The following is a 20,249-nucleotide window of genomic DNA, read 5'->3' on the forward strand; positions in this document are numbered from 1 at the left end:
ATGGACCGAACAGCAGAATGACCATCCGGACGACCACGCTATGACACACACTGGTGCCAGGCCAGCAAAGGTGGCTGTGACGCGATTGGTCAGGGGCCCCACCATCACCCCACGAGCCCCGCAGAGGGAGGCCCAGGCCACTGACCGGTGGGGCAATCAATGAGGGGGGCGCTCCATGATCACCCCAAAGAGGGAGGCCCAGGCCACCCTCTGCAGGGTGATCAATGGGGCGGGGGGGGGGGGGCTCCATGATCAATCACCCCACAAAGGGAGGCCCAGGCCACTGACCGTTGGTGCTGTGGTGGGTGGGCAGGGCCTCCCTCTGAGGAGCAATCAATCTCGGGGCTCCTGGACTGCGAAAGGGTGCCGGCTGGGCTCAGGGACACACATACCCCCCAGTGCATTAATTTCGTGCACCAGGCCTCTAGTATATAAATAAAATTTCCCTCATCACAAACGATAGATGATGAGATCAATAGATGGAGACCTAGCTGCTGTCTTTGCTAGCTTTAAGATTTTACCGTGAGCCCAGCCTGTGTGGGTCAGTGGTTGAGCATTGACCTACAAACCAGGAGGTCATGGTTTGATTCCAAATCAGGGCACATGCCCGGGTTGCAGGCTCCATCCCCATTGTGGGGCATGCAGGAGGCAGCCAATCAATGATTCTTCTTATCATTGATGTTTCTATCTCTCCCTCTCCCTTCCTCTTTGAAATCAATATACATATATGTATTTTTAAATTATTACACTATGATATGGTCTCATATTCAGTATTAACTATGATGAGTGTTTAATAAACATCTTGGTATGTATACCCTTGTGCACCCTTATATTTAAAGTATAGACTTCCAGAAATGAGATTTCAACTAATATGCTTGTATCTATTTTATATGAGATGTTCTGTTTTTGAAAGCCACTTTTTGAGGTACACTTGACATGTAAAATCTGTACATATTTCATGTCTACAATTCATTGAGACTATAAGCTATGTGTATGGAATTCTTAAACTAATGATCCGGCCCTGACCGGTTTGGCTCAGTGGATAGAGCGTCGGCCTGTGGACTGAAGGGTCCCAGGTTTGATTCCAGTCAAGGGCATGTACCTGGGTTGCAGGCACATCCCCAGTGGGAGGTGTGCAGGAGGCAGCTGATTGATATTTCTCTCTCATCGATGTTTCTAACTATCTATCCTCTCCCTTTCCTCTCTGTAAGAAATCAAGAAAATATATTTAAAAAAAAAAAAACTAATGATCCATGCTTTTTTTCTTTCTAAACTAGTTTTCAGAAAGATTTAGGGGATGGCCAAAAGACAAGTGTTGTAAGATCTCTCCGCAGGTACAATGAGAGTCAGCTGGCTAAATGCCACAGAAAGAAGTACCAGTAGTAGAGGTCAGAAGCTAGAGCCTTCTACTCTCAAGGAGCTCAGCTCTCTTCTCTTCTGGGCAGGTACGTGGAGAGGATTGTCCCCCTCTTCTACCACAGAGATGACGTCATGAGAGGGGACCCTGAGCTGCAGGCCTGATGTAGGGAGATCACTGAGGTGGGGCCGTGCTGGGCCCAGAAATGAGGTAAGATCCTTCCCAAGACAAGGGGCTCCTTGGACACACTACCCAGAGCTCCTTCTCAGCCTTGCCCATCTGGGGACATGACCCCCTCTCCCTCCACACATGAAGCATCTGGATATCATTTCCACCTCCTAAGACTCAGGACAATTCTAGAAACCCAAGGATTGTCCTCCTCAGAGATCCCACGACTTTTCACAGATGCCCCTCACCTGCCATGGGGCCCAATAAGGTCAGATCCACAACCAGTAAGGAATATCTATCTGCCCAGGCCCTGCCAGACTCTCTCCTAATGGTTGTCTATTTTCTTACTTAAGGATAGCAAAGCCCATAACAGTCCACCCTTCCCCTCCCTTTTCCTCCTTCTTGCTACTGTCTGGCACTCTCAGAGGATCCAGACATCCTGCATGCCTGCCAAGTACAGGGCCATTTCTAGATATAGTCTCAATACTGTATATATTTTGACTTAAACCCAAACTCAGTACCATGATCCTTGGGACTCAAGTTTCTTAGGCAAAAGTGCCCTCCTTACCAGTGAACTACCTTCAGGTCCCCTGCCCCATATATATATATATATATATTTTTTTTTTCAGAAAAGAAAGGTGAGGGAGAGAAAGATAGAAACAACAATTATGAGAGAGAATCATTGATTGGCTGCCTCCTGCATGCCCCACAATAAGGATCAAGCCCGCAACCTGGGCACATGCCCTGATAGGAATCTAACCATGGCTGCCGTGGATGCTCAACCACTGAGCCATGTTGGCTGGGCTCCCTTACCCCATTTTTTTATCCATAAAGAATAAATAGCTGCCCTAACCGGTTTGGCTCAGTGGATAGAGCGTCGGCCTGCGGACTGAAGGGTCCCAGGTTCGATTCCGGTCAAGGGCATGTACCTTGGTTGCAGGCACATCCCCAGTAGGAGGTGTGCAGGAGGCGGCTGATCGATGTTTCTCTCTCATCGATGTTTCTACCTCTCTGTCCCTCTCCCTTCCTCTCTGTAAAAAATCAATAAAATATATTTAAAAAAAGAATAAATAGCTTTTCTTGAGTTCTTCCTAGGTTCATATTCCTCTCTCTACTACACAGAGGCCAGCTGGGACGGTTTTGAATCATCCTTTAGCTCCTTCTCCCTTCACACTTCACACCAATACCCTGAATCCCATCCACTCCCTCCATAGGATAACAATAGGCAATAGACAAGAGCTATTATTTATAACCAGGCCCTGAATGGCCAATCAGTAAACCACTTTCCTATGGTGGAGTCTTACCTCCAAGTGATACACCAGTATTCTTATTACTATCTAACATACTGTGTGCAATTTTACTTAGATATTCTGTTTAATATCATTCTTCCCTATAACAGTCTGTCTTACTTACCAATATATTCCCAGTGCCCATATAGTGTCTGCTACTTTTTCAATAAGTGAATGAATGAACACTAGTTCTAAAATATGGACATGCCAAGCTATCAGCATTTATTTCCTTATCTCCTTTGGAACTGCAGTGTCTAAGCTTTGTTCTTTTCTCTAGGTTTCCCTGTCTCCTTCCAGTCTCAAGCTCAGCTCTGTCATTTCCTTACCATGTGCATCTTCACATGCTCTGCCCAGCATGCAGCAGTCAACACGGGCCAGGTATGGACAGCTGAAAGCCTAGGTCTGTGAGAGAAAGCTTCTGGGCTAGGGGACACTTGAGGGAGAGAGCTGGGGTCTAGGGTCCTAAACCAGAGTTTCTGAGTGACTCCAGATTCTTCCTCCCCCAGTTTGACTGGTTTGCCTGGGTCCCTAATGCCCCGTGCTCAATGCGGATGCCAATGCGGATGCCCCCACCGACCACCAAGGAAGATGTCACAATGGACACACTGATGGGCTCACTACCTAATGTCTGGCACAGCTGTCTTTAAATGTCCATACATGGCTCCTTAGCCAGCCACAGCCAGACATGGTGAGAGGGGACCTCTGGCACTCTGAGGGGAGTGATGGCTGACAAGGAGACTTTAGGGTGAGGGACTGGAGTTTGAGTCCCTTTTTCTTAGAACTACAAGATGATTGATCCTTTCTTTCTGCTTCAGGTACCACTGGGGCATCACAAAGAAGAGTATTTCTCAGGTCCTGAGCCCAAGGCTGTTTTAAGGCAGTTTCAGGCTGATCTGGACAACCTGGAAAGAAAAATCGTGGCCCGGAATGAGCAGTTAGAACTTCCCTATGAATACCTGAAGCCCAGCCTCATAGAGAGCAGTATCACTATCTGAGCACAAATTGTTCACCCTTCAAATACTTGAGGCCCCCACCATGCTTAACATTTCCCCCTAATATTTGCTTTTTCCATGTGTCTGAGTTGCTATGGTTCTTTTCTCCTCTTGGGTTCCCTGCCTAAATATCTCACCTGCATGAGGCAATGTCTTTACTTTTAGTTTCCCTAATAGAATGATCTTTAAATTGAAACCAACTCCCTTAGAGAAATCAAATAGCTACTCATGTAATGTTTTCTTTCCTCTGGAAATTTTGCCATCTCCATTTATCATAAAATTATTACATGATAACAATATATTATCATTGACATAAGTGATTTAAAGATATGTCTTAATGATAGAACTACTTTTTTAATACAGTGGGAGTTAGAAGTTAATTCCTTTATTTTCTGCTCTGGATAATCAGTTATCACAGCCCTGTTCGTTGAAAAGCCCATCCTCCCTAATAATCTATAACAACATAGATTAAGTCACCATCTATGAATGAATTAATTCTTAGCTGTCCAATAGATATACTGTACTTACATAACTAGTACAGCTTTATACTTAACATAGCCTGTCTTTTACTGACATATTCACCCAATTTGTTCTTTAGAGGTACTTTGGCTTTCCTTGGGCTTCTGGCCTTCCATATAAAAATTAGGATCAGCTTTTATACTTCCACAAATGAAACCTCTTATGATTTCTATAGAAATTGCTTTACATCTACATTATTTTAAAATCTTAAAGCAATTTGCACTTTTGAAAAACACACACTGAGTTATCTATAAGCATTATGAATTGAATTTGCTTATTTTGTTTACATATTTCACATCTATGTTCATGAATAAAACTGGCTTATAATTATCTCTTGAGCTATCCTTGTCATGTTTTTGTTAAGAAGGCTGCCATTTCCCCAAGGAGTAAGTAGAGTAGTGTTCCTCATTCATGTTATTTGGGGGAGATTTCATCTAAGATTGGGATTACCTTTTCCTAGAGTGTTTTATGTAATTCCACCTGTTGACATTACCGAGGTCTGACATTTTTTCATGGGAAGATTTTAAAATACATATTAATATTCTTTAATAGTTATAGAGCTATTCAAGATTTCTATATTTTTCAGTCAGATTTAGCCTTACTATTTCTGTTATTTTTTTTTTTTTACTTTTCATCAAATTTATTGCCATTTAGTTTTCTTATATTCTGTTATTAATTATCTACAGAAACTGCTATGATGGTTTCTTTTCATATGGCTGTTTGTAAATTCCTTTTTTCTTGATCCATTTTGCTAGCAGTTTATCAGTTATACTGATATTCTAAGACAACCAATTTTTGACTTTTTTGTTTCTCTCAGCTGTGTCTTTGTTTTCCAATGTGTTGTTTTATGTTTTTATAGTCACAATTTCCTCCCCTACCCTTATTAGGATTTTTCTTTTGTTCTTTTTCTAGTTTTATAAGTTGGATGTTTAACCTTTTAAAAGTGTGACTTCGCTGTAAGAGAAAGAATGTGGTAGCTGGAAGGAGAATTGATGTGAATAGAGGGACTTTTAAGATTAAGAAAATTAACAGCATGTTTTAGTTCTGATGAGAAAGATCCAAGAGAGACAGAAAGATTGGTAATGCATAGGGAAAGTTAGTATGATGTCTTTGGATTGGTGAGAGGTAATGGGGCCTAATTCACAAAAGGAAGGCTTGGCCTATTTTATGATAGGGATAGTTCATCTGTAAAAAAGGGAGATATGGCAGAATCTATCAAAACTTTTTTTTTACTCATCAGGAATGCTGATAATAGTATTAGAAATAGAGATCATTATCTAGAAGTAAAATCTTCAAGGAATGAAGAGAACTGATTTGAGAATCTATATCTATAAAATTGTCCACTCAGGAGTTTGACCAGGAGAGCACGAGTTCCATCACTCGCTGTGATGTGCGCTGACCACCAGGGGGTGGCACAGAACATGGCAGTTGACCAGTGGTGACAACAGCGGGTGCTGGGTGCTGAGGGAGCCAGGGGAGGAAGTGGTGAGGAGGCCAGACCTAGGGACTCTATCTGCAGAGATTTCGTGCATCAGGCCATCGGGGGTCCTCAAACTACGGCCCGCGGGCCACATGCGGCCCGCCGAGGACATTTATCCGGCCCGCCAGGTGCCGCTGCCTGTCCTACTTAGCAGCCGACTCGTCCCGGGCCCGCAGTGCGCATAGGAATTTGTTCATAGTTTTTTTTTAAACTATAGTCCGGCCCTCCAACGGTCTGAGGGACAGTGAACTGGCCCCCTGTTTAAAAAGTTTGAGGACCCCTGAATTACCACAAGGTGAAATAGTACTTAGTAGAAATTGATGAAGAGATTCAGAGCTGCTTATGTTTAAAGAGGAGGAAGAGGAAATTACCTAGAAATTGTCAGTGAGGAGCAAGGATACCTGTCTTAGTCCATTCTGTTTACTATAACAAAATAATACAGACTGTATGGCTTATAAACCACCAAATTTATTTCTCACGGTTCTGGAGGCTGGAAGTCTAAGATCAGTATGCTGGCATAGTCAGGTGGGGGCCCTCTGCCAGTTTGTAGACTTATTGTATCCTCACATGGCAAAGGGACAGGTAAGCTCTCTAAGGCCTTTTTATAAAGGCACTAATCCCATTCATGAGGACTCCACCCTCAGGACATAAGCATCTCCCAAAGGACCCAACTCCAATGCCATCACATTGGATGTTAGGATTTCAATATATGAATTGAGAGGGTGAAGGTGGACATTAAAATTTAGCCTATAATAACATTTAATCTGCCAGGGGACACAATATTAAAATTTCAAGACTGGAGAAAGAGAACTGATGGGATTGTGGAAATGCTTGGAGATTAGAGTCCAGAAAAATTGGACACCTTGTAATCAGTGATATAAACAGGGATACAGAGTATGGAAATATTCGTCTCAATAATCCAAAAGCAGATTGACATAATGAGGTTTGGAGGGTGTGGGGAAGAAAAATGAAGTCTCATTTCTGGGGCTCTCACTTGAAGCCTGCTGACCCAGGCAAAGGACAGTCTTACTCCAGAGCCTTGCACTTCCCTAAATCAACTGCTGCCCAAAGAACCTGGGCAGAAGGGCAAACTTACTATAAGCACTGTGGAGTCATGGAGCCTGCAGAGGGCCAATATCAAGTGCTCTGATAAAATGATTTATTGCCTTAGTCAGAAAAAAACACATACAATTCTATAACTAGATGCTAAAAATTATTTTGTTGTAACTGTGCATTCATTCCATATAAAGCATCTAAGTAAAATAGAAATACTATATAGGAACACTTCCTTCATATGACAAAACATATAAGAAATTAATTGAAAATCTTATATTGCCCTAGCCAGTTTGGCTCAGTAGATAGAGTGTCGGCCTGCAGACTGAAGGATCCCAGGTTCAGTGATTCTCATTCATCATTGATGTTTCTATCTCTCTCTCCCTCTCCCTTCCTCTCTAAAATCAATACAAATCTATAATAATAAAAGCATAATATGCTAACTAGACCAGATGTCCTTCCAGACGACCTTGCAGATGAAGCCGGGGCTGTGAGGGAAGCCTGGGTCCCGGGTGCTGGAGGGAAGCCGGTGTTGGCAGCCGGGGGAAGGAAGGCCTACTCTTGCACGAATTTTGTGCATCGGGCCTCTAGTATATTATAAAAAACACTTTTAAAAAAAGGAAATCTTGTATCAACCAAAATCATTTTACTTAAAATCAGTACTAGGACAGAGATCACTATTATCACCTCCATTATTCCACATTCTTTGGGGGAATCCAATTAGGACAATAAGAAAGGAAAAGAATACAGTTCACCTAGAGCAGGGGTGGGCAAACTTTTTGACTCGAGGGCCACAATGGGTTCTTAAAGTGGACCGGAGGGCCAGAACAAAAGCATGGATGGAGTGTTTGTGTGAACTAATATAAAGTCAAAGTAAACATCATTACATAAAAGGGTACTGTCTTTTTATTATTATTATTTCAATAGTTTTATTCATTTCAAACATTTTAACAAGAAGAATGTAAACACTAATTATTATAATTTGAAACTTCAAAAAATGGAGGAATCATAGCACAATAACATACCTTATATTGAAGATGGCAAAGGCAAAATAAAATTGCCTAACAAAGGAAAGGTACAAAAGCCTTTCAAATTAAACTTAAATATAATAAAATAATTTAAAACTAAAACAAATAGAAAAGAACAAAATGTGTAAACAGTAAATTAAACATTTTCTTTAGTGCAACTTCCAAATTATGCCCAGGACGTAGATATAGATGGCAATGTAGACTGGGTTGAAAGGTTTTTGGTCTTTAAAACATCAACTTCAGTGGGAACAGTGTTGTTGGTCTCCTTTTTTAGTAATGCATCAAAGTCTGGAGTTAGTTTTGTTGTGGCTATTCTCAGGATAGATCTGAGGTGTTCGTCAGTTAAGCTGGATCTGTGAGGGGCTTTGTTGATGTTCTTGACGCTAAATGTCTGCTCACAAACATAGGTTGACCCAAACAGCACCAGTATCTTCTGTGCCATCCTCTGGATATTTGGAAAAGTGGCTTCATTAAGTGAAGCATAAAAGTCTCTTAGTTCAAGAGAGCTGAATTTCTCCTTTAGGACAAAGTCAGACTGAAGATCGATGAGTTCCAGTTGCACCTCTTCTGGTGCTGTTTCAGGGTTTTGTGACAAAGGACAGGCCACCAGTTGAAGTGACTGGTCAATTTTTTCAACATCAGAAAACCGACGACAGAATTCTGCATGCAGGTCATCCAGTGATTTGCTGTATTTCTTCACATTTTGGATGGTCTCCTTCTGTGTGGCTAGTGTGGCAAAATGAGTGAAGACTTTGTCTGAAATTTGTCTGGAAAAGAAAATCAGCTTTGATTTAAAGGCTTTCACATTAGTGTACATGTCATGTACATACTGATCTTTTCCCTGTAGCTTCACATTTAGCTCATTCAAATGTGAAAATATATCTACAGCAAATGCAAAGTCACACAGCCAATTCTTGTCACTCAGCTCAGTAAATTCGTCAGACTTCCCCTTTAATTTCAAAAATGCACCAATCTCTTCTTTGAGCTCCCACACTCGTTGGAAAACTTTGCCCAAACTCAACCAGCGGACACAAGAGTGGTAAAGTAAGTCGTGGTGATCTGCATCAGTTTCCTCCAGAAACTTAATAAACTGACGGTGCTGAAGTCCCTTTGCTCGAATGAAATTAACAAGCTTTACGACTGGATTAACAACATGATTAAGTTGTAATATAGACTTGCACAATGATTCCTGGTGAATAATACAGTGAAGAAAAATAACATCTTGGTTATGGTTCTCCTCTTTCACTTTATCCTGAATTCTTTTTAGCAGTCCAACATTTTTTCCAGTTAAATTTGGAGATCCATCTGTCGTGACATTAGCAAGTTTACTCCATGGTAGCTTCATTTTCTCGATGACAGTAGACACCCGGTCATACAAGTCCTCTCCCCGTGTTTTTCCTTTCAGTGGCTCCATGGCTAAAAACTCCTCCTTAATTTCAAAATTGTCACTAATCCCTTGGATAAAAATTAAGAGCTGAGCAGTGTCCTTTATGTCATTACTTTCATCCAATGCTAGTGAATAAAACTTAAAGAACTCTGCCTTACTATTTAACTTGCTGGCCAAGTCTTCATCAATCAGTTCCACTCGACGAGTCACTGTCCTGCGTAATAAGCTGAGTTTTTCAAACTTGCCTTTGCTCTCTGGACACAAGAGACCTGCTGTCTCTATCATACATTCTTTCAAAAACTCGCCTTCAGAGAGAGGTTTGCTAGCTTTTGCTAATTTGAATGATAGCATAAAACTTGCTTTGGTAGTTGTCTCTTGAATTGCAGTTTGTCTGTGAAAGACATTTTGCTGAGCCTGGAATTTAGCCATCAACCTCTGTGCAGTATAGTTGCCATGCTTTGTGGCAAAGTGACAGCTGAGATTGTACTCTTTGAAGACTGCAAGTGTTTCCTGGCATATCAGACATACCGGCATTGATCAGACTTCGGTGAAAAAATATTTTGTTGTCCACTCCCTCTTAAACACTTGGCATTCACTGTCCACTTTCCTTTTCTTTGGTCCACTCATGTTTAATATTGGGCTAAAACCAACAGTACCATGCTCTTATTAAATTCTTTACTAAAATATGACAGTAAAGTATAAAAACAAGTGATTAAATTTGCTCTACTATAACATTTTTTGTCTTCTAAAAAAAATATATATATAACAAAATCATCTGAAAAAGTTCAGTCATGGGACAGAGGCACACCCTGACCATAGAGAACAACCCCTTTCCTCCATAGGAACCTGTGTATCTTTCACACAGGCCCTTTGTTTATGGTAACACACATAGCTGCACATTGCTGTGTCTTCCAGACACACTTGTATGGGAGGTGCTAGGGCAGTGCAAAACATGGGTAACCAGTAGTTACCACTAGCACTTCCGTTACTGGCAAAAAACAGCCACAGTGCACATAGTGTGAAAGAGCCCATTATCAATGTCAGATTGCATCCACTGGACTCTATAAAAACAACCAAGTGCCACTTTTAAATGCCCATTGCAACAGTTTTTCTTATTAAAAGCTGGAAATGGCAGGATATTTATATATATACCCCTACTGTGACAGCCTGGCAGAGCATTACAAAGGAGAAAACCCAGCACCTGGTGATGTCCATAGTACAAGACTTCAGGCTGTCGTTACCAGGAAAGGGTTTCATCCAAGTATTAGATATGAACATTTGATTTTCAGTTGTTCATTTGTCCAATTACTTCTGAAACCCTGAAATTAAGCGATTTTGTAATAAAATCTTTAGTTCATCACATTTCTATACAATCTTTTTGTTCAACTCACTGAATTAGGGTTCGTTCACACTAGCCGTGCTGCCGTTGCAGGGTGGTGCAGTACTGCAATGCAGCGCAGCTAGGGTTAATGCAAGGTACACAGGTTTCCATCATGTTTGCATTGATGCTAATGTGCAGTGGTGCATGTTAACACAAATGCCCTGTAGCACGCATTTTTACAGGCGCAAGGGGGAGAAGCAAACGCAGCGCAAAATGCATTTGTTTTGCCGCTAACACATGCGGTTAGTGGCCACGGTAGCGTTACTGATACCGCATCTGTATCAGCAAAAAAATGCAGCTGCAGCATGGCTAGTGTGACATGTCCTGTGTGTGTCTTTTTCCCTGCTGCGCGCGTCCGCAGTGGGAAAAAAAACTGCAGTGGATACAAGCCCTAACAGCTGAAAGTCTTTGTTGTTTTATTAACAAGTCATTGTGATGTACAGAATGTGGGAACAGGAAAAAATTGTGTTTGAGTAGAGCTCTTAATCTTACCTCAGAAAGGCTCTGATACTGTGCTCTCCAGGGGCGTGTCTCCCTACATCACCACGATAACGTGTCTACACATTCCCAGGGTGATGTCGGGGGATGCATCCGCGGGCATTACAAGGAGCCTCTGGAAGATTGAGAGGTTGTTCCTTCTACTGAATGGGCGCATATAAATCCGCCCACTCAGAAGAAGGAGCTGCGGCCGCGTTTCCTGACATTGCCATGTTAACACTGCTGCTGGTGAAGGAGCGGAGGGGAGAGCAAGAGAACCCTCCGCTCTTTTGGCTCCGCGGGCCGGATAGAACAGCCGAACGGGCCAGATCCGGCCCGCGGGCCGTAGTTTGCCCACGGCTGACCTAGAGCAACAGGGGTTAGGGACACCAACCCCACCACAGTTGTCTCCCCCAAAATTTAACTACCAAGAGCCTACTGTTGACCAGAAGTCCATAACATAAACAATTAACACACATTTGTATATGTATTATATACTATCCTATCTAATAAAAGAGTAATATGCAAATTGACCATCATTCCAATACACAAGATGGCTGCCCCCAGGTGGTCAAAGATGGCTGCCCCCATGTGGACACAGATGGCTGCCACAAGATGGCCAGCAGGGGAGGGTAGTTGGGAGGGACCAGGCCTGCAAGGGAGGGCAGTTGTAGGTGATCAGGCCTGCAGGGGAAGACAGTTGGGAGGTGACCCAGACCTGTAGGAGAGGGAAGTTGGGAGGAACCAGGCCTGCAGGGGAAGGCAGTTGGGGGTGACCAGGCCAACAGGGGAGCAGTTAGGCATCGATCAGGCTGGCAGGGGAGTGGTTAGGGGGTGATCAGGCTGGCAGGCAGAAGCAGTTGGGGCAATCAGGCAGGCAGGCAGGAGAGCGGTTGGGAGCCAGCAGTCCTGGATTGTGAGAGGAATGTCTGACTGCCCGTTTAGGCCCAATCCTGGTGGGATCGGGCTTAAACGGGCAGTCAGACATCCCTCGAGGGGTCCCAGATTGGAGAGTGTGCAGGCTGGGCTGAGGGACACCCCCCACCCCATGCACGAATTTCATGCACCAGGCCTCTAGTATTGTTATAATAATGTAATAAGAGAAAGAAATAATAAGAAAAATATAAGGAAGAGGAAATACATTTCAGCACTGAATTTATTTATTGTAAAGAAATTCACGCATACGTGAACCTCCATGCATTTCAAACCCATGTTGTTCAAGGGTCCCATGTAGTTAAGTTTATGGAAACAACAAAATAATCATCATTTGAGAATATAATAATATTACTAGAAAGATCAAGAGACAAAGATAGCAGAACTAATAAGAGATAGGATACAAAATAAATACTTAAAACTAAGTACTAAGATACTAAATAAACATTTTAAAGCATAATTTTGCTTTTAGTTAGCAATAATCAGTTAAAAATTGAAATTAAAAAATGACTCCATGTTGTTAGTAACACATTATGAAATAAGTAAATTTAATAAGACAGAAACAAGTCATCTATAGAAAAACATATAACATTCTTTTGAAAGATATTAAAAAATAAGTTAATGAGTGGAGAAACCTTCTTCTGGATGGGAAGAATTAATTTGGGGAGATACTATCCCATAGACATGAAAAGCATGGGCCCTAGAGTCACACCATTTGGGCTCAAATACAAATATAGTGTATTTCCAGCAATAAAAGATGGGGGTGTATTCATTCCTCTTACTTTTCACACCAGGCTGCAAAATGGCAAGATACAAAATCAACACACAAAAGTCAGTTGTATTTTTGTACATTAGCAAGGAATATTATACAAAGGAAATTAACAACTCCATTTAGAATAGCATCAGAAATATTTAAAATAATAGTTTGTAGGGATAAATTTAACCAAAGAACAAAAGGCTTATATAATTAAAACTATAAAACATCAATGAACAAAATTAAAGAAGACCCAAATAAATGGAAAGATCCCTTCGTGAATTGGAAGGCTTACTATTTTAAAGATGACTACTACTGAAAGCAATGTACAGATTCAATGCAATTCAATCAAAATCCCAATGACTTTTTTTGTGGAAATAAAAAACCCATCCTTAAATTCACATGGAATAGGCAAAACATCTTCAAAAACAAAGGTAGAGGACTCACATTTTCCCATTTCAAAATTTCCTATAAAACTATAGTGATTAAAAGAGTGTGTTACTGGCATGAGGATAGACATAGACCAATGGAATAGAATAGGGAGCTCAGAAATAAATCCTCATGTATATAGTCAATTGATTTTTTTGAAGATTCAAACCCAAAAGAATGCTTATTCATTTTTTTAACTGTATTTTTCTTGTTAACACTATTATAGATGTTCCCAGCCCTCATCCTTTGGTTTTTTTTAACAAGGGTTCCAGGACCATTCAATGGGTAAAAGACAGTTTTTTCCACAATGATGATGACGAGGAAATTGGATATCCACATGCAAAAGAATAAAGATGGGCCCTTACATTACACAATATAAAAAACTAACTCTACTTTCCAGGGAGCCTTTGGTGAGTTCCAGGACCTGGTAGATATCCAGCGCTTCACCCTGGAGAATCCCATATATCCTTTCCATCCCAGTCGGGTTGGAGGGGGTTTTACAATCCATGGTCACTTCCTTCCTGAGACACTGGTCAGTGTCGACAACACTGAAAAAGGTGACTGACTGGAGCAGGTTGTGGAGACCCAGCTTGTCGGTGAACATGCACCTGGTTGGCAGGCCAGCTGGCCCGTAGCCTGCTGAGGTGGGCACTGCTCCCATGGAGCTCATTGGGTGCGCAGGCACCCACACTCAGGCTGCACTTTCCCAGTAGCAGGCCCTGCCAGGAAGGACCACCTGTCACAGAAGGTGCAGCTGATTTCAATGGGTTCAGAACGAAGAGGCCAACGTCAGTGCAGGCTGTTGGACAAGCGGGTAGTGTTGCTTGTCAGGTAAACAGAAAGCAGAAGCCCCTAAGTGCACATTAACTCAAGCATTTCTTTTCTCCTTTTCTTCTTGGCTGGTTCTTTGTTCTGCTCTGACACAGTGTCCTAGAAGAAGTTACGCTCCCAGTGACCACCCTGCTCAGAGGCCTGGAAATAAACACAGATCCTTTATCTTCTAAAAAAAATAAATAAGTAACTCTACTTATCAACAAAATAGAAAATAAGTGCTAACAAGGATGTGGAGAAACAGAAATCCCTGGCACTGATGCAGGAAACATAAAATGGTGCAGCCACAGTGAAAACCAGTGTGGTGGATCCTCAAAAAATTAAAAATTGAATTAGCATATGATCCAGTAATCCTACTTCTGGTATGTAGCCATAAGGATTCAAAGCAGGGACTCATTTGTTATTTATACACATATATTCACAGCAGCATTATTTACAACTAGAGGCCCAGCGCATGAAATTGCACAAGACCCAGACTTGGCTCACCCATGGGGACGTGGTTTCAAGTCCCTGCCCACCCACGCACACCTTGCCGCACATGCAGCCACCTGGTGACCAGTCTTTGGTCATTATAGTGTGATGGTGTCACGACCAAGGGATTTTTATAATAGAGACTAGTGGCCTGGTGCACGAAATTCATGCACGGGCAGGGGGAGTGTTCCTCAGCCCGGCCTGCACCCTCTCCAATCTGGGACCCCTCGAAGGATGTCCTACTGCCAATTTACAGGGATCAGGCCTAAACCGGCAGTCGGACACACCTCGCCCAATCTGGGACTGCTAGCTCCTAACCGCTCACCTGCCTGCCTGTCTGCCTGATTGCCCCTAACCACTCTGCCTGCCAGCCTGCTCACCCCCAATTGCCCCCCCATCAGCCTGATCACCCCAACTGCCCCCCGTGCCAGTGTGCTCACCCCCAACTGCCTCCCCTGCAGGCCTGCTCACCCCCAACTGCCCCCCTGCTGGCCTGCTCACTCCAAACTGCCCCCCCGCTATCCTGATCACCTCCAACTGACCCCCACTGATGGCCTGCTCACCCCCAACTGGCCCCCCTGCTGGTCTGCTTACCCCCAATGGCCCCGCCCCCCACCAGCCTGATCACCCACAACTGCTGTCCCATCCTGGCCTGATCACCCACAACTGTCCTCCCCTCTTGGCCTCTAACTGCCTCTATCTCGGCCCCGCCACCATGGCTTTATCCAGAAAAACGTCCAGAAGGTCTCCTGGAAGGTCTCCCAGTCTAATTAGCATATTACCCTTTTATTAGTATAGATAGCCAAAAGGTGAAAGCAATCCAGTGTCCATCAATGGCTGGACAGATAAACAAAATGTAACATATACATACAACAGAATATTATTCAGCCTTAAAAAATGAACAAATTCAGACACATGGCATAACATGGATTAACTTGAGGACATTTAGTTTAAAAAAATCAGCCAGTCACAGAGGACACTGCATGTTTCCATTTATATGAGGTACCTAGAGTTGTCAAGCTTATGGAGATAGAAAGTACAATAGTGGCCCTGACTGGTTTGGCTCAGTGGATAGAGCTTCAGCCTGTGGACTCAAGAGTCCCAGGTTCGATTCCAATCAAGGGCATGTACCTTGGTTGCGGGCACATCCCCAGTAGGGGGTGTGCAGGAGGCAGCTGATCGATGTTTCTCTCTCATCGATGTTTCTAACTCTCTCTCCCTCTCCCTTCCTCTCTGTAAAAAATCAATAAAATATATTTAAAAAAAAGAAAGTACAATAGTGGTTGGTGGGGTCTGGTGAGAGGAGAAAATGGGAAGTTTTTGTTTAATAGGTACAGAGCTTCAGTTATGGAAGATGAAAAAAGCTCTTAGATGGATGGGTCCACCAATGTCAATATACTTAATGCCACTTACCTATAAACTAAAAAACGGTTAAAATGGTAAATTTTATGTTATGTTTATTTTACCACAAAGGAAAAACCAAAAATTTAAGTACTTTATAAAACAAAAACAAAAAATTTGGGGTGGGGGGGTTCCTAAGTACAATTTATTTTCGTATATATTGGATATTTACTAAGCTTCAGTTTACAAGCTTCTTTATCTTTTATTTTTCTTTAATTCTTTATTGTTGAATGTATTATATATGTCTCCTTTTTCTCCCATTGATCTCTCCCAGCACACACCCTCTGCCCAGCACAGGCCCTCACCCCCCTACTATCTGTGTCCATTAGTTATGCTTATATGCATGTATACAAGTCCTTTGGTCGATCTCTTACCATCCCCTTTTCACCCTCCTCTGCATAAAACAAAACAAAACAAAAATAAGTCAAATAATAAATTAGACTGACCCACAACAATGCAACACATTAAATGATGAAGTAGTAAAAAAAAATCAATGGTACTTATTTTAAAAACATAAGTAAAAGAATAAAAGTGCAGGCCTTGTGGAATATAACAGCATCAGAGCAATTTATTTCATGATTGTAGGTTGGGTGTTACAGAGATATATACTGCATATACTCATATTACTCTTCTAGGATTGGTTAGTCGAGGATAGGAAATAAAACAGGTCAGGATTTGGTGAGGCTTAAGGAGATATGTGTTTGTGGACATGCACTTCCTCTGCTCCCTGAACCCCAGGGGCTCCAAATGAAACAGAAGACTGGGAAGAGGTCAATGAACTGCAACAGGAACCTCTGCCAACAATGTAGCTATAAGACAAAAAACCAAGGTATCACAGGTTTTGACAACCATGACCACTGAGAAAAAAATTGGGATTTAAATATCAAGAGGCCATAAAGAAGATTTAGGAGAAGATTCAGTAGAAAACTAAAGCCAAAGCCAACACCCATAATGTTGAATAGAGAATGGGTGGTTATGATATGAGTCAGTGGGTGCTCATGACACTTTCTGGGGTCATCCACCAGCATTTTGAGCACCTTTGCGGACATCAGTTCATCTCTTTGAACTTAAATGTCTTCATTTATTAAAAACTAGAGGCCCAGTGCACTAAATTCATGCACAGGAGGGGGATGGCCCTCAGCCCAGCCTGCACCTTCTCCAATCTGGGACCCCTTGAGGGATGTCCGACTGCCCGTTTAGGCCCGATCCAGGACTGCTGACTCTCAAGTGCTCACCTGCCTGCCTTCTTGATTGCCCCTAACCACTTCTGCCTGCCAGCCTGATCACCCCCTAACCACTCCCCTGCCAGCCTGATTGATGCCTAACTACTCCCCTGCCAACCTGACTGCCCCTAACTGCCCTCCCCTGCAGGCCTGGTCACCCCTAACTGCCCTCCCCTGCAGGCCTTGTCTCCCCGCAACTGCCCTCCCCTGCAGGCCTGGTCCCCCCAACTGCTCTCCCCTGCAGGCCTGGGTCCCCCTCAACTGCCCTTCCTTGCAGGCCCAGTCACCCCCAACTGTCCTTCCTTGCAGGCCTGGTCACCCCTAACTGCCCTCCCCTGCAGGCTTGATCGCCCCTAACTGCCCTCCCTTGCAGGTCTGGTCCCTCCCAACTACCCTCCCCTGCTGGCCATCTTGTGGTGGCCATCTTGTGTCCACATGGGGGCAGCCATCTTTGACCACCTGGGGGCAGCCATCTTTTGTGTTGGAGTGATGGTCAATTTGCATATTACTCTTTTATTAGATAGGATGGTACAGCAATAGCTACCTCACTACATTTTTTCAAGGATTAAATTGAAGCTATTTTTTAAAATCTTCATTGTTGAAAGTATTACATATGTTCCTTTTTTTGCCCCAGTGACCCCCTCCAGCCTACCCTGCCCCCTCCCCAGGCCTTCACCACCCTATTGTCTGTGTCCACAGGTTATGCAAGGTCTTTGGTTGATTACCTCCCACCCACCCACTCTCCTCCACCAGCCAACAAAAAAGTGAACTTAGCCACTTTTTCTTTGAGAGTATTGGTGGCACTCATATCATATAATTGGGAGAATCACTTTCTACTTCCTTCTATTTACAACTCCTGGGAAAGAGATAATGGTAAAAAATTGAACCTGTTAATGGTCTCCCAAAGTCTCTACCTTTACATTATGCTGATCAAACAATAAATGATCAAATTATTTGAATTCTTCTGTAAAATAAAATGGAATTTTTGCTTTCCCATTATATTTGAAATAGAAATGGGGAGAAGGAGAGCATTGTGAGAGTGATTAGAAATAAAAAAAAAAGAGTGAGAGACCTGAGCAACATGGAGTGTGTGTGTGTGTGGGTGTGTGTGTGTGTGTGTGTGTGTGTGTGTGTGTGTATGTGTGTGTGTTTGGTATAGGGGAAGTACCGGGAATAAAGACAGCAGAGGGAAATCCTGTTGTCAGGAATAGTCATAAAACATTTAACAATATAAGTGCCTTACAGTAAGTGTCATTGTCCTGTCTGCATTAGGTGTTGAAATAATCCTTCACTCCATTATGCCAACATGTAGAAAACATGTTGTGTGACTACATAAGCAACACATTCTGGGAGGGATAGCTTCTAAATTTGGGTCATCAGGACAGAGACCAGCACCAGTAGACAAGTAATGAGTTAGGTTGAGAAAATAATGAGGGAAAGATATTAGACAAGAGCTAATAAATCAGTGAAGGATGTAAGATAAAAAGCTCATGGACACAGACAACTGTATGGTGATTACCAGAGGGAATGCGGCGGGGGGGGGGGGGGGGTAGTGAGGGGGCAGGTGAGCTGGTGGAAGAGAGTAAACTGGGGATAAATGATGACAGAAGGAGACTAAACTTTGGATGGTGAATGCACAGTGCAATGTGCAGATGATGTATTACAGAACTGTACACTTGAAACCTATATAATTTTACTAGAGGCCCGGTGCACAAATTCGTGCATGGGTGGGGTCCAGCCAGCCAACCCCAATGGGGGATGATGGGGGGGCCAATCGGGGCTGGGGCTGGCTGAGGGGAAGGGCTGTGGGCAGTTGGCCAGCTGGCCCCGCCCCCGATTGGAGGGGGGGGCGATCAGGGGCAGGGCCAGCCTAGGGGAGGTAGGGGGCGGCTGACCGAGGCCATGATCTGCCAGTTGGCCACTGCAGTGTGCATCATAGCAACCCATCATTCCAGTTGTTCTGTCATACTGGTCGCTTGGCTTTTATATATTGACCAATGTAACTCCAATAAATTCAGTAAAAATGAGCTAATGAAAATAATTATAAATAGAGCTTGGAACTATAAGCAGAGACTTCTTCCGCCAAATCAAGTAGTCTTTGCCCCTCTGCAGCCTAGGTGGGCTCCATTCTCATTTGCAATTTAACCTTGCCTGTCCAAGATGGAAAGAGAAATCAGAGATGTCCTGGAGCTGCAGTTCTATCTCCACTCTTGGACTATGAATTCTGGCCTTGATCTCTCACACTTCTTGCTGCATTCTAGCCCCTTTTCACTATAACATCAATGTGACCTTCCTATATGCATTTTGCCTGAAATTCATTTATTATTTACAGTTGTAGACAGTTTTGTGTTATTTTTAACACAACACTATATTCAAATATTCTACTGACACAAAATATTTGTAGTGAGAAGCAACAATCCCCAGACAATTCCAAAATACAAAATCAATGTTATTTATGGCTCATATGTTGCAATTGTTTCCAAAGTCACTTATAGTTCATCTGTATGTCTCATTTTCCTCTCTCTTTTCATTTCTTCCCATTTTTATGCTGATGAAACAAGATTGTTTGTCTCCCCAAATGTATATTGCTGGTTATTTTCTGATGGTTTAACATGTTTCTTTATCCCCTATACTTCCTATATGTTGGTAGTTATATCTATAGATTCTATGAGAAACACTAATAGTTTTATGTTTCAAGGTACCTTCATAGTTGGTGCAAAATATTTCTACCAAAGGCACATAATCACTGGCAATGTCTCTTTTTGTGCATTTAGCCACAGAACCATTTCTTAGATGTATTATTTCATTAGGGGTTGCAAACTGTTGGTATTCTAACTCCATCATTCCTGTGTCATTTATTAGCCTGAATATAACTAAGAAGTGAAATATTGCATAAAGATGTCTAGATTAGAAGTCAGCAAGAATGTGGACTTGGAATTCACTGAAGGGTCAGTTTCTTGCTAAGTCTGCAAGTATAAGGTTTAAGGGACATAGCGAAGATCAGGCACAGAGGTCTGGTGGAATGAAGTAGCTGTAGTTCCATGTTGAGTCCTTTTTCTGGTGGAGGCGTGTTAGA

General features: G+C 42.7%; 1 long non-coding RNA gene across 1 annotated transcript in view; it reads right to left on the minus strand.

Moving 5' to 3' along the window:
• Window positions 1-12,157: 12,157 nt before the first annotated feature.
• The window catches only part of LOC308254354, a 52,222-nt gene continuing 44,130 nt past the window's right edge, over window positions 12,158-20,249 (minus strand). The window contains exon 3 of the long non-coding RNA XR_013961217.1: window positions 12,158-14,219. This is a non-coding gene — a long non-coding RNA (uncharacterized lncRNA). The remainder of the gene's footprint in view (window positions 14,220-20,249) is intronic.

This window comes from Plecotus auritus (assembly GCF_963455305.1).
Source record: "Plecotus auritus genome assembly, chromosome: 7".
Taxonomy (NCBI): domain Eukaryota; kingdom Metazoa; phylum Chordata; class Mammalia; order Chiroptera; family Vespertilionidae; genus Plecotus; species Plecotus auritus.